Source organism: Leptonychotes weddellii, chromosome 7 (genome assembly GCF_054177405.1).
Source record: "Leptonychotes weddellii isolate Sample4059 chromosome 7, ASM5417740v2, whole genome shotgun sequence".
Classification (NCBI taxonomy): Eukaryota; Metazoa; Chordata; class Mammalia; order Carnivora; family Phocidae; genus Leptonychotes; species Leptonychotes weddellii.
Genome location: NC_138375.1, coordinates 104,731,517 through 104,743,548, shown reverse-complemented (window position 1 = coordinate 104,743,548; position 12,032 = coordinate 104,731,517). Strand labels below are relative to the sequence as shown.

General features: G+C 36.9%; 1 protein-coding gene across 4 annotated transcripts in view; it reads right to left on the bottom strand.

Annotated features, from left to right (window-relative positions):
• The window catches only part of JAKMIP2 (janus kinase and microtubule interacting protein 2), a 162,354-nt gene extending 155,525 nt beyond the window's left edge, over positions 1-6,829 (bottom strand). For all 4 annotated transcript variants that reach the window (XM_081826877.1, XM_081826878.1, XM_081826879.1 and 1 more), the window contains exon 1: positions 6,535-6,829. The gene's annotated coding sequence lies outside the window, so the exon portion shown is untranslated. The remainder of the gene's footprint in view (positions 1-6,534) is intronic.
• Positions 6,830-12,032: the final 5,203 nt, after the last annotated feature.

The window sequence follows — 12,032 nt, the reverse complement described above, 5'->3', positions numbered from 1 at the left end:
TGTAATTTGATGTTAATAATAATTACTAATTTACTTTAATAAATTCAGTGAATCCAAAGGTATTTCCTTACTGGTGGTGTCATTATTTCTGACTTGCAATTTAGTTTTGAAAGGGAATAAAAGGAGCCACAGAAATGTTCCCAGCTTTTCTTATTTATGTCATAGCACGTAGTGAACAAGTTTTAATTAGGGATTTTTAAAGTGTTGTGATTTATTGCCTTTAAGAATTTGATTTCCCTTTATCAGAATCTTAGAATCCTGAGAATGTCACAGATATGAATACAATCCACTTTGTTTTTACAGCCAAAATAAAAAGATGAATAATCACTGTCCAAAGAACTACCAGTGGAAAGCCATAGGGCAGAGGTCCTTCAGGAGACCATCCATCCATCCATCCATCCAGTCAGTCAACCAACGTTAATTAAGCACATATGTTGTGCTATGAGATTTGTCATTAGTGGTTTCATTTTCTGCCCACTTAGAGCTTACAATCTACTGAAGGGTAAGGAAAATCAAGTAAGCAAATAAATAGCTCTATAATTACGACTTTGATAAATGCTATGAAGGAAACCCACAGGGTACAGAGGATAATAATGGAGATACACTTAAGGAAACCTATCCAAAGAGTTATATTTAAAGCTCAAACTTAACATATAAGGAGATTCCAACCATTCATATATTAAAAGGGGAAGAGTCAGATGACTGGCCTTTTATTTTATTTTATTTTTTCAAGAGAGATTGCCAAGATGTGTGAGCTGGGGAGGGGTTGTGAGACAGAGCCCCACCTTGGGCTTCTACTCAGTGTGGAATCTGCTTGAGATTCTCTATCTCTCCTTTTCCCTCTGCTCCTCCACTTGTGCACTCGTTCTATCTCTAAAAAAAAATAAAAAATAAAATAAAATAAATAAAATAAATAAATATGCTTTCATAGAGGATTTGACTTGGACACAGAGATTAAGACTGTAGGATGCCACTACCATACTGAGGAAAAATGACAAAATTCTGGAAGAAATTTATTTTTGTTTTTTTGCTTGTTTGTGTGCTTATGCATGCATCTGATGACATTTTCTGTGATTCAGACAAAGATTTCATTGACTTGGGCTTAAAACTCACTCATTATGAGCACACAAGAGATAACCAAGGTTAATTTAATAGCCATTGTGAGATGTAGTGGCAGGTCAGGGTAACAGATGTCAGATTTCCTGAAAATAATGCTTGACTCACAGCTGCTGTAAACCAAGCAGGATCTACCTGTGTCATGACAAGTATTTAAAACAAAGTATAAAGACCCCCAAGTGGGGAAAAAACATCTTGAATCATCATGGAAAAATGCACATAGAGATTAAAAATTTAGTAGAGACATATTTCGTTGACATGGAATGACAGTCACCTTATATAAAGTAAAAGAACTGCAAAACAATGCTTAGAGTATGCCCCCACTAATGAAATTATATGTCTGAGTGTGTTTATATTCACATGTAAAAAAAATCTAGAAGGAAAATTTCCAAAATGCTAACAGTAATTATTTCTTGATGTAGGCTCATGCGTTATTTCCTTTTTAATTTTTTTATTTTCTTTTTATACATTTCTGTATAACCTTTTTTTTGTTTATCGCAATGATGTATTTTTTAAATGTGGAAAAAAAAACCTTTAAAAGACAAAATTTAATTGTATTGGTGAATATTGATTTAAAGCAGACTGTCTTTAGTGTGACAGATCTCACTTGTACTGCAAGCTAATTAGTTTTAAAGGACACTTCCCAAATGTGGAATGATAGTTCAGATGGCATAATTTGCTCTTTGGCCAGTGTTGAATGCCAAATAGTCAGACACAGAGTGTGTGCCTAGCGCATTAGCAAAAAAAGAAAGACACACACACAAAAAAATGTATTTTTGGAGAAAAGTATTAAACTTTTGAAATTTCAGAAAAGTGTAAAAGCATTTGCCTAGGGAAAATATTAGAAAGTTGATGAACTGATGTACAACTTTTTTATTTTTATAGATTTATTTATTTATTTGAGAGAGAGTGAGTATGGGCTGTGCAAGCGGGGGGAGGGGCAAAAGGAGAGGGAGAGAAGCAGACTCCCCAGTAAGCATAGAACCTGAGGAGGGGCTCGATTTCAGAACCCTGAGATCATGACCTGAGTGGAAACCAAGAGGTTTCCGGCACCCCTGATGTATACTATTTAATGATTTAATATCATTTTTAATTTTAAGAACATGTAGGTGAAAAGATGCTTAGGACATATAGGTGGGAGGTATGGCTGAGTTTTTTTCAAGATCCAGGATCTATAGGAATCTTAATTTGGTCCTAAGCACAGAAAAAAATTATGTTACCTCCTAACCTGGATGTCACTAAAAATAAAGACAATACTTAGCCGTAAAATAAGGGCACCTCAATCCAATGAAGTTCTGATTTTTCCCAGACAAATGCTTCTATGCTTTTCTAAAATATCAAGAATCCCAGTTTTTCTCCAAAATTTTTGTGTGCACCATTTTTGAGTGGGGGGCGGAGGTTGATACCCTAAGCATACATTTAGTCTATTAGCAATTCAATATGATCAAAGAGCAAATCATGACACCTGACATATTCAAATAAAAATTCAAATAAAATGAGTCACATTTAATGCAGATTTACCATATTTGATATTTTTAAATTCTAATTAGCAAGATAATATGTTAAATGTTCTAACATGGCAGATTTGGGCTCATGGGATTTGGAATCCAGGTCCAATTAGACCATTTACCAAACCCAAACCTGGACAAGTCTAACTTCTCTGAGCCTGTTTCCACTTATTTAAAATAGTTATGATGACACAGTTTTACTGGCATGATAGAATTTGGGGGAATATTAGATGAGAAATAAAGAATGTAAAATGACTTTGAGAACTACAAAAGATTATATTAATAATATAAGTTAAAATGGTGGTACTGTATTGTTTTCACATCTGTATTATATACCCCAAGGAATCCTATGTCGCTAGGATATGCAAATTGTTCTAGTCATATAAGAGCTCTACAAATAGTTTGATTATATGATTGATTGCTCTTGTGTAAAAACACATTTTTAATTGATAGAGTAATACTTGGGATATAAAACAGGAGGAATTGTAACTGACCTCTCATAGTAACACTCAAGTATAAATCTGGTTTATTTATTTCAGAAAAAACAGAATGTTGAGTTATGTTGAAACTTCCATGATAAATTCGGTTTTCTTTTAGGTTACACTCATGGAAAACAAAGAATTAATCCTTTCATGAACCTATGAGAAATGTAAAAAATGGTTTTGTCTCTCCTAAGTCATCTTGATGGAGAGTAGAGCGTGTACATAAAATTGAAATATGTTCTGAGGTCACTTGAAGAAATAAGAAACATCCTATCACAAAGTGAGGAATTAGATAATGTATGTTTTACTCCAATTAAAACAAGTTTTACTAAAGTTTAAATGCCAGTCAAAATATTTAATATTCCAATAAGAATGGCATTTCCAAGACAGTGTTTGAGAAATTGGGAATTAATTAAATTAGAATATTGCTAAACAATACATTTAAACAATAACTCACAGGTATCCTTCATATACTTTGTTCTTTCCAACATCACCTTATGGCTCTTGAATTATTTTGTATCTAGACCCCACTCAACCCCATTTTAGTTTTCAAAATTAGCAATACAAAAGGGAATAATTTTAATATGGCTGTTAAACATCACATTCCAAAATTTGCTGAAAAAGGACTCTTATGAAGAGGCCAGTGTTCAGTTCCCTGCATTGTGACAAGATAACATATATTTTCCAAGCAGATGGTCAATCAACTTCTTTAAAAATATCCAAATTCTGTAACTTAGAAGCCCATTGCAAAATAGAGCCTTACTGTTATAGATCCAGAAGTACCAGATATTAAACAACCAAAGCACACCCTAAAATGGGCAATTTACACTAGAAAAAGCCAGAGAAGTTTTTGAGAAAGAATCTAGCCCACTCCATCCCAAATAAATGCATGTCTAGGTCATACTCTCAGAGGTTTTGGTGAAAGAAGAATGCACTGCTTTATCTGGTTGCTCAGTTGACAACTCAACTTTGCTATCAGGAAGTTCCACATCCTGTATTTCTAATCCTCATTTTTCCTAATGAAGTTGAAGCTCATTGACTATATTTTAGGTTCCAAACAACCCCCAGCTCTTCTGAAACAAATGATTGTCATCTCTTAATTTTCTCTTCTCCTAATGAAATAATCCTTGTCTCCTTATCCTTTGTTAGAGAATACAACTTGTAGTCCTTTAAACACACTTCACTTTTGTGTGGCCCCTTAGTAAAGGCCATAAAATTGTCTTAAACACTAGGTCTAAGATTCCCATCAGGGTCTGACCACATAGGTAAAACATGCTACCACTGATAGTTCTGTGCTGACAGCCTACAGTCATTGGCCTCTGCCTAAACTGTACCAACTTCACCTATAAAACCACAACCCAATGAAAACTCAACACAAAGGAAATAAAACAAAGCCCCAAGATAGCTGTTTTCATTGCATGAAACAGGGTCAACTAAATGTGTCTTTATTTTTTAAAGCTTATTATAGATATATCTGAAATTTTAATTTTTGGAAGTCAAAAGTTATCATTAAAAGATTTAGGATGCAGTGTGTCATAAAAATTTTATGTGACATATAAGCCCAGTACTTCTTTCCTTGCTCTACTTTATTTAGTTATAATTAGGCACACGATAGCATGACTTTACAGAGTTGTGAATCTATATAATATACAAGATGCCGTGAGCATATTAAATCCATTCTTCCCATTAAGTCTTCCTATATATAAACCAAATACAACATTTATTCTCTGAGAAATTAAAACTATAAACTTCAAATACATGTAAAAATTTAAAATGAAGAAGGGGCAGCAGTGTATAAAATAAAATGCAAGATTAAGATTAAAAAAAATGTTACTTAACATTATAAAAAATGTTTGCACTGACAATGATATGTTTGAGAAGAGATCGATGGATAAAACTAGTCCATATGATGAATGTAATAAATACACTTTTACCTGCAAGGATTTTTCTGGCTTTAATTTAATTAAATCCATTCTCCTGGGTAGTAATGGAGTCCTGTACCCTACTCATCTCAGGCATCTTCAGTCTCCTGAGCTGCCTTAAAGCCTTGACATAATAAAAGGTCAAGCAGATCCTAGTAAGCATTTGTAAACTACAACAGCCCCCCATTTCGGGCTCACTCTCTTGTTTCATTTCATTGTATAAGTAGGCTAATTTGGAAATAGCTAGGGTACTTGGGAACACCTAGATTTTCAAAAAAATCCCACTTTCCTACTTAACCACCTAAAGAAGTGACCCATAATACAACATTTGAGAGAACTGTAAAATGGTGCCTGGATACTGAAGGAATGAAGACCAAATAGCAAGCAGCACTATCAAATAAAATGAACGCATTTCACCTTCCAGCTCATGTGTGCTTCCTGGGACACAAGGCACAAACATGAAAGGGATGGAGCAGAATTTCGAGAAAACTGATTTGTTTCAACATTGACTTGGCAAGATGCTGAACACAAAATAACACCTCAAGGCACCTCCCTTTCCCATCATTGTAAATTCAGGGCTCTCAAGTCACCACCCCCCCACCCCGGCAAAACCAATTAAAAATAAAGAAAAGAGGCAGGCTATGAATTTGCATCTGGTACTAAGATACAGATTAAATGATAGGCATCTGTCCTAATTGGTCACAATGAAACTAAGGGACAATAACAAGAATAAATCTCACATTAATCCAAATGAAGCCAATGAATAATACAAACCAGAAGCACCGTTTCAAAAATATGCAATTACCTCCGAGCATGCAAGGGCATTTATAACCCATAAATATGATTGCAGAGCACAGTATGCATATAAATATATTTAATAAATGCACTACTTATGCTAAGAAACATGTGTATATATGATATGCATATCCATAGGATATACATTTGTATGTTTACAATCACATCTACCTACTAAAAATCAAACTCCATCCAGCAAATGGTTTCTCAACAAGAGTACATTAGAATATGAAATAGAATGCTAAATTCTGAGGCCACCTTTTCTTAGCGATAAAGGAAATAAGCAAAATCACCTCATAATTAGGCCGGGAAGCTTAAGAGGCACCAAATGGGTTTCTGAGGAAGGCCCAACCCTGTATGTGAGAGCTGCAAATTAAACGAGTCCTTTCAATAACACCCATTTCTTGTTAGCTCTTTTTCCACCCCCTGATTCTGCTAAGCTTGGAAGGAAAGGAACCAAGTGGCTCAGTCTGCATTCTGAGCCAGTTCAAGATAAAATCAGAACACCATTTTTTCTTTTTTAAACACCGCGGATGTTTTCTTACTTCTCTCTTCCTGGCAACCTTCCTCTCTCTCCATCCCCATCTCTGTCTCCACATCTTCCTCTCCTACTCCGAGGGAGTCATTGTTCAAGTGCTGGCCACAAATGTACACTCAGGTCCTTTAACCGGCAGCTAAACCAAGAAGATAGCCCCACAGTCTCCTACTCACCATGCTGAGACCCGGAGAAGCTGCTGAAAGGAGGGAAAGATGCAAACTGAATCCATTTTCCTTGTGACCGAGTCGGATGCAGCCTCCGAACCCAACATCGGCAGCTGCTCTTGGGATTTTGTTCCCTCGCTCTCTGGTTGGCGATGGTGCGAACAGGAACCACCCTTCCAGCCTCACTAGAGCATCAGCAGTCGAGGCGGCGGGAGCAGCGGCATCACCACCTGCCTCCTCCCTCTTGGAGGATGGGGTGAGCTCAGAAGCAGCCAGGAACTTGCAGCAGACACCTCCTCTGGCTCCTCCTCTCCTGCCCCCTCCCCCAAAGCCCCACCCCTGCTGCGGTAGAGGCTGCCGGTCCCGGCCGCTGCTGGTTGTCATGGCAACGACCAATGGTGAGCCACCAGACTAAGGGGGAGGGGAGATGGGTGAAATGAGCTGCAGGGGCTGGAGGGGAGTGAATTTTGTGCTGCTGCCCTCTGGGATGCTTTTGGTCTCTCCTACCGGGACTCTGGGTCTTTAAAAATGGGGCAAAGGTGCATAGGCACAGGAAGAGAATCATTTAAATGTAGTCCAAATCAAGACTGAAACATACAAAATAACTTAGCTATTTGTTGCACTTACTATGGTTTTCCAACAAAACCTATTAAAATTTGCCATCAGAAAAAAATAATAACAAATGGGGAAAATCATATCGTGTACTGGGAGATTATAATTACTCCAAACATGTTTGTCCTTGATGGTATCTTTTATTCAATGTCACTCAAGACTGTTAAAAAGCAAAGTAAGTGGCTGGACTTTACACTAAAGTAAGAGTCTGATTCCTTAGCACTACCCTCTGCTTGTTCTTCTCAAGTGAGTCACTTGGTCTCACTGTTTTTCCAGTTTATCCCTGAACAGGACTTGGAGGTATATGGCACTCCCCTGTGGACAAGGAAGTTGGAACAGAGGGAACAGAAATTTCTTGAGCAACCACATGGTTCTCAGGAACACCAACTGGTTGGTGGATAGTTCCAAACCTTTGGAATGTCAAACTCCTGGAGTGTTGTTTCCTGCAGAAAATTCTAGGCCATTTTCATGGACGCCATTTTCATGGATGCCTTGGAGTTCCCAAGCTGGTAGTCAGGATGGTAGGTAGAAAAAAGAAAGTGAAATCAGCAGTGTTCTGAGTTCTTTGTGAGTTCTGTTTAGTTCTGTTTCTAACTATAAATTATAGATGACACTAGTATTTATCTCATGCAGTAGTTGTAAAGAGTAAATGAAATAATGCATTAATAGCCCTTGGCACGCAGTAAGTGTGTAAATAAATGTTTACTAGTAGTAGTAGTAGTAGTAGTATACTGTAACTGCCTCTTAATTCAACGGCTCAAGGGAATAGCATGGCAAATTCAGACAAGGCGAGAAAACAATACATGATAGATGTGTTGGTGATGTTGATGGCAAAGACAGAGAGATCCTGAAAGAAGAAAAATTCTCTAAAATGTGACAGTCGAGGATATTCTAAGTCTTAAAGGACTTAGATAAATTTCCCAAATTCACACAGCTAATTAATGATATGGCCACAATGAAAACTCTGACCCTTCTAATACTAACATTTGCTCCCCCCCTAATGATCATAGTTTTCTGCCACTACTCCATGGAATGGAGATACCCTTTGTTCTTAACCTATAGGGTTATTTATAAGTTCAAATAGGATTAAGGTAATTTTCAGAGTCAGACAGCCTGGGATCCATTTCTGGTGCCAATATTTACTATAGATATGACTTGACACACAATAATTAACTTCCCTGAACCGATGTTTTTGGAAATAATCATAGAACCTCATGGAGTCATCATGAGAACTGAACAGAATGATGTATGTAGAGCATTAACACAGTGTCTAGCACATAGTAACTGTTCAATAAATGGTAGCTATGATTATTTGTTACTCGTTCTTAAGTAACTAATATTAAAATGTAAGATTTTTTTTCCTAGATGGGGTCACTCTTGATGCCAGGGCCTTATTCTAACAAAACTAACTTGAAGATAATTAGGTGGTCAAGGAAAGGGCTGCAGTCATCCTTGGCCTTACCTCTTGGTCCTCTCCCAAGGGAAGCCTGCATCCTACTCTGTGCAGCTGGTAGCTCCTGCCTCCCCTCAGAGACTGAGCCACTACGCAGTCTGCACATACTTCCACACGAGCATCACGTAAGTGTAGTCATGCAACAGAAAGGAATGGGTTGTTTTGCTTTTTTGTGTGTGTTCTTCTCTGTATTTCACCTTCTGTTGTCTCCACAGAGATGGTCCTGTAAGTAAGCAGAAAGGAAAGCTGCAGGTTGTAGAAGCTCAGGCATGTCTGAGTGACACAACCCTCCCCACCAGCCTTGTGAGGGAGCATTTCATCTTTCACGCCAAGAGCTGACTTGGTTGGGGTGAGCCATTCCAGTTTTCTCTCCTCCCATTAACAAAGGCAGAATCAACTGGGGGAGAAAACAGTGTTTGGTGTTCAAACAATTTAGTCATTCAAATGCTCTCCCACCTTTTACCATATCCATGAAGCACTGTATTTATTATTTTATAATAGTATTTTTAAAATACTTAATTATTTACTATTTTATCTACTTTATTTGTTATTTTAAAATGAAATTTATCTCTGCCTTCAGTAGAATATAAATAAAAATAAGCATGGTAAAGAGAGTGTCCTCAGAGAAAGGAACTTAAAGTAAAATCATACATTTTGGGGGGCTGAAAAAGACACTAACTTTTTTTGTAATATTTTTTTATAATTTTAAAATCTCATTCCTTCTCTCCATTGCCATCTCCTCTCTAATCATGCTCTATTTTTCCATGGTATTTGTCATCTTCTATTATACTATATTATTTATTTGTGCTTCTACATATTTTGTTATCTGTTTCTCTCCACTAGAATGTAAGCTACGAAAGGGCAGGGATTTTTGTTTGCTTATGTTTTTGAATAGTCCCTGACCTTTATTAGGTGCTCCATAAATATTTGTTGAATGAATAAACCAGTAAATAAATAAAATACCAACAACTTCTGCATTGAATCATGGCTATATAAGCTATTGTTAGAATATTATTTGTCCAGTTACATATTTTTGATATTTCTCAAAATTAAAACTAAGATAATTACACAAATTATCTTATTAGCAAAATGCATATTAGCATAATGTCTATCTGATACATATTTTAAATATACATAGTTATGAAAATGGAAGCGTTTGCTCATGCATATTCAAAGTCATCTAGCATATCGCCGGTAGTATGCATGGTGTTGAGAAATACTGATTTTGTTCTAAGAATGTCTTCTCCAGTAGTACTAACAGTGAGCAGACTGTCTACCTCTCCTGGGACCTTTCCAATTTTGACTTCTGGATTCTATGAGATGTCTGAAAAAGTACAGGGTGTGGGTCTTGGCTCCAAAAGTGGCATTAAATTTTCAGGAGAAACCACAGCATAATGGGAGGAAGCTGCAAAGTGTAGGCTCTGAAGACAGACTTTTTGGAATGAGTTCATGCTTCACCATTTGTTTTCTGAATGACCTTGGGCAAGCTGCTTAATTTCTGTATGCCTCAGTTCCTTCATTATATGACATGTTAGGAGTACCTACTTCATTGGGTTGTTCTGAAGATCCAAGTTATTGTTGCAAAAACTAACAAGTACCTGGCATATAATAAACAATAGATAATATGTAGCTCACACCATTACAAATATCATTTTAAATAACTATGGTTATGCATAGCATATTATTCTGGATGTTTCCAAAACACTCAGATCACTCAAGGTTATTCTAAGAACTTGTTATGACTGCAGACCTGCTTTCAGCAGACCATGAGGATTTCTACAGATGTTTATCTCAGAGATAGGCCAATGTCTTGATTTCCCCAAAAAGGGGACAAAAAGGGAGAAGTCACAGTCAGAAGTGAATGTTTATTCTTTGTCTACTCTGTAAGAGGTTATTAACATATTATGTATTTACAGAGAACATTAAATGTAAGCTGTCAGGATCTTTCTGAGTTCGTTAAGAAAAAAACACATCATTTGGACCTCACTGCATATCCTTTATCAATACTACCAGTAATGGGGCACCTGGCTAGCTCAGTCGGTAGAGCATATGACTCTTGATCTTGGGGTTGTAAGTCTGGGTGTAGAGATTACTTAAAAGAAAATAAAATCTTAAAAAAAAATAATACCAGTAAGCAAAAATATTAGAACCCTCCCATGAACTCCATACTCCCAAAGCCAACATCTTATGAATTACTGCCTGCATAGTAGGTGGACACATCGGCCTTTACTCACCCTGTTCCCTGCCCCAATTCTTCAATCTTAATGATTTCTCCATCACCTCCTTTGGGTAGTCTTCAACAACGATACCAGGATTAGGATTAGAAGTGACGTTCCCATTGTCCCCTGTCACATCTTTATTGCTGCCCTCATGATGTTGAATGGCAAATAGTTTTATCTTTGTCTTTCTTTCCTATTTGACTGTAAGCACTTTGAGGTCAGGAATATACTGTTCATTCATTCATTTATTGCTATGCCAACCTAACAAATATTTATTGCTAGCTGCTACTGTGTGCTGTCCTAGGTGCTACAGATACAGCTGTGACTAAGACAACATGAACACGCTCTCCATGGAGCTAATAATCTAAAAGGAATGACAGACTACGTAATTAAACGTAATTAAATTATGTTGAGGGTTAAACAGAGAACCATCAGAAGTTCTGATAGCATATAAAGAGAAGATATAACTGAGCCCAAGGAAGATATTACCGGAGGGATAATAGAGTAGGGCAGGGGCAGTTGGTTTTGGAAGAAGGGAAAGAAATGTACTCAGGTGCTGAAATGTGCAAGAACTTGCAAGTTACTCACGTTTTATTTAATGTTGGTACCTAGCACAGTATCTGTGCATATTATGGGCACTTAGGTGTTTGTTGAAAGAATTTGCCTCCTCCCCCCCCAACCGCTCACACACATAAGCACACAACTTCTTTCCATCATGTTTTTTTTCTGTTAATTTATTTGAAGAGTTAGAGTTTGTCAATAGCTAAGGAGCTGACAGGCTGTGTGCAATGAGAAGGAATGATGGGAGGCCAAAAGATTAACTGTTTCTACTGTAGAAAAAGAGGTGTAATGCTAACAGTGACCACTGTTCCAGTACAGATTTATTGAGTAAGATTTACATGATAATACAAACTTTTGCTCTGATATTGAAACGTGAGATAGTTTTTCCCTTTCAGGTCCAGGGCAGTTGTATATTACCCAGTGGCAGACAACACATGGACTTAGGTTACCAGCAAATCAGGGACACCAAAGAAATGAGAAAAGTTCCATTTCAGTGGCCTTTTCCAAGATTTTGCAATCAGAAAATCTACAAATAAGTTGGTTTGATTTCAGAATATATGTAAGTTTCATTTTAATTTTAGCATAGTTTTTACTTTTAATTGTCTATGGGAGGCACCATAATTTCTGTAATTCTTACAGTGCCTAGTAACTCAAAACATCTT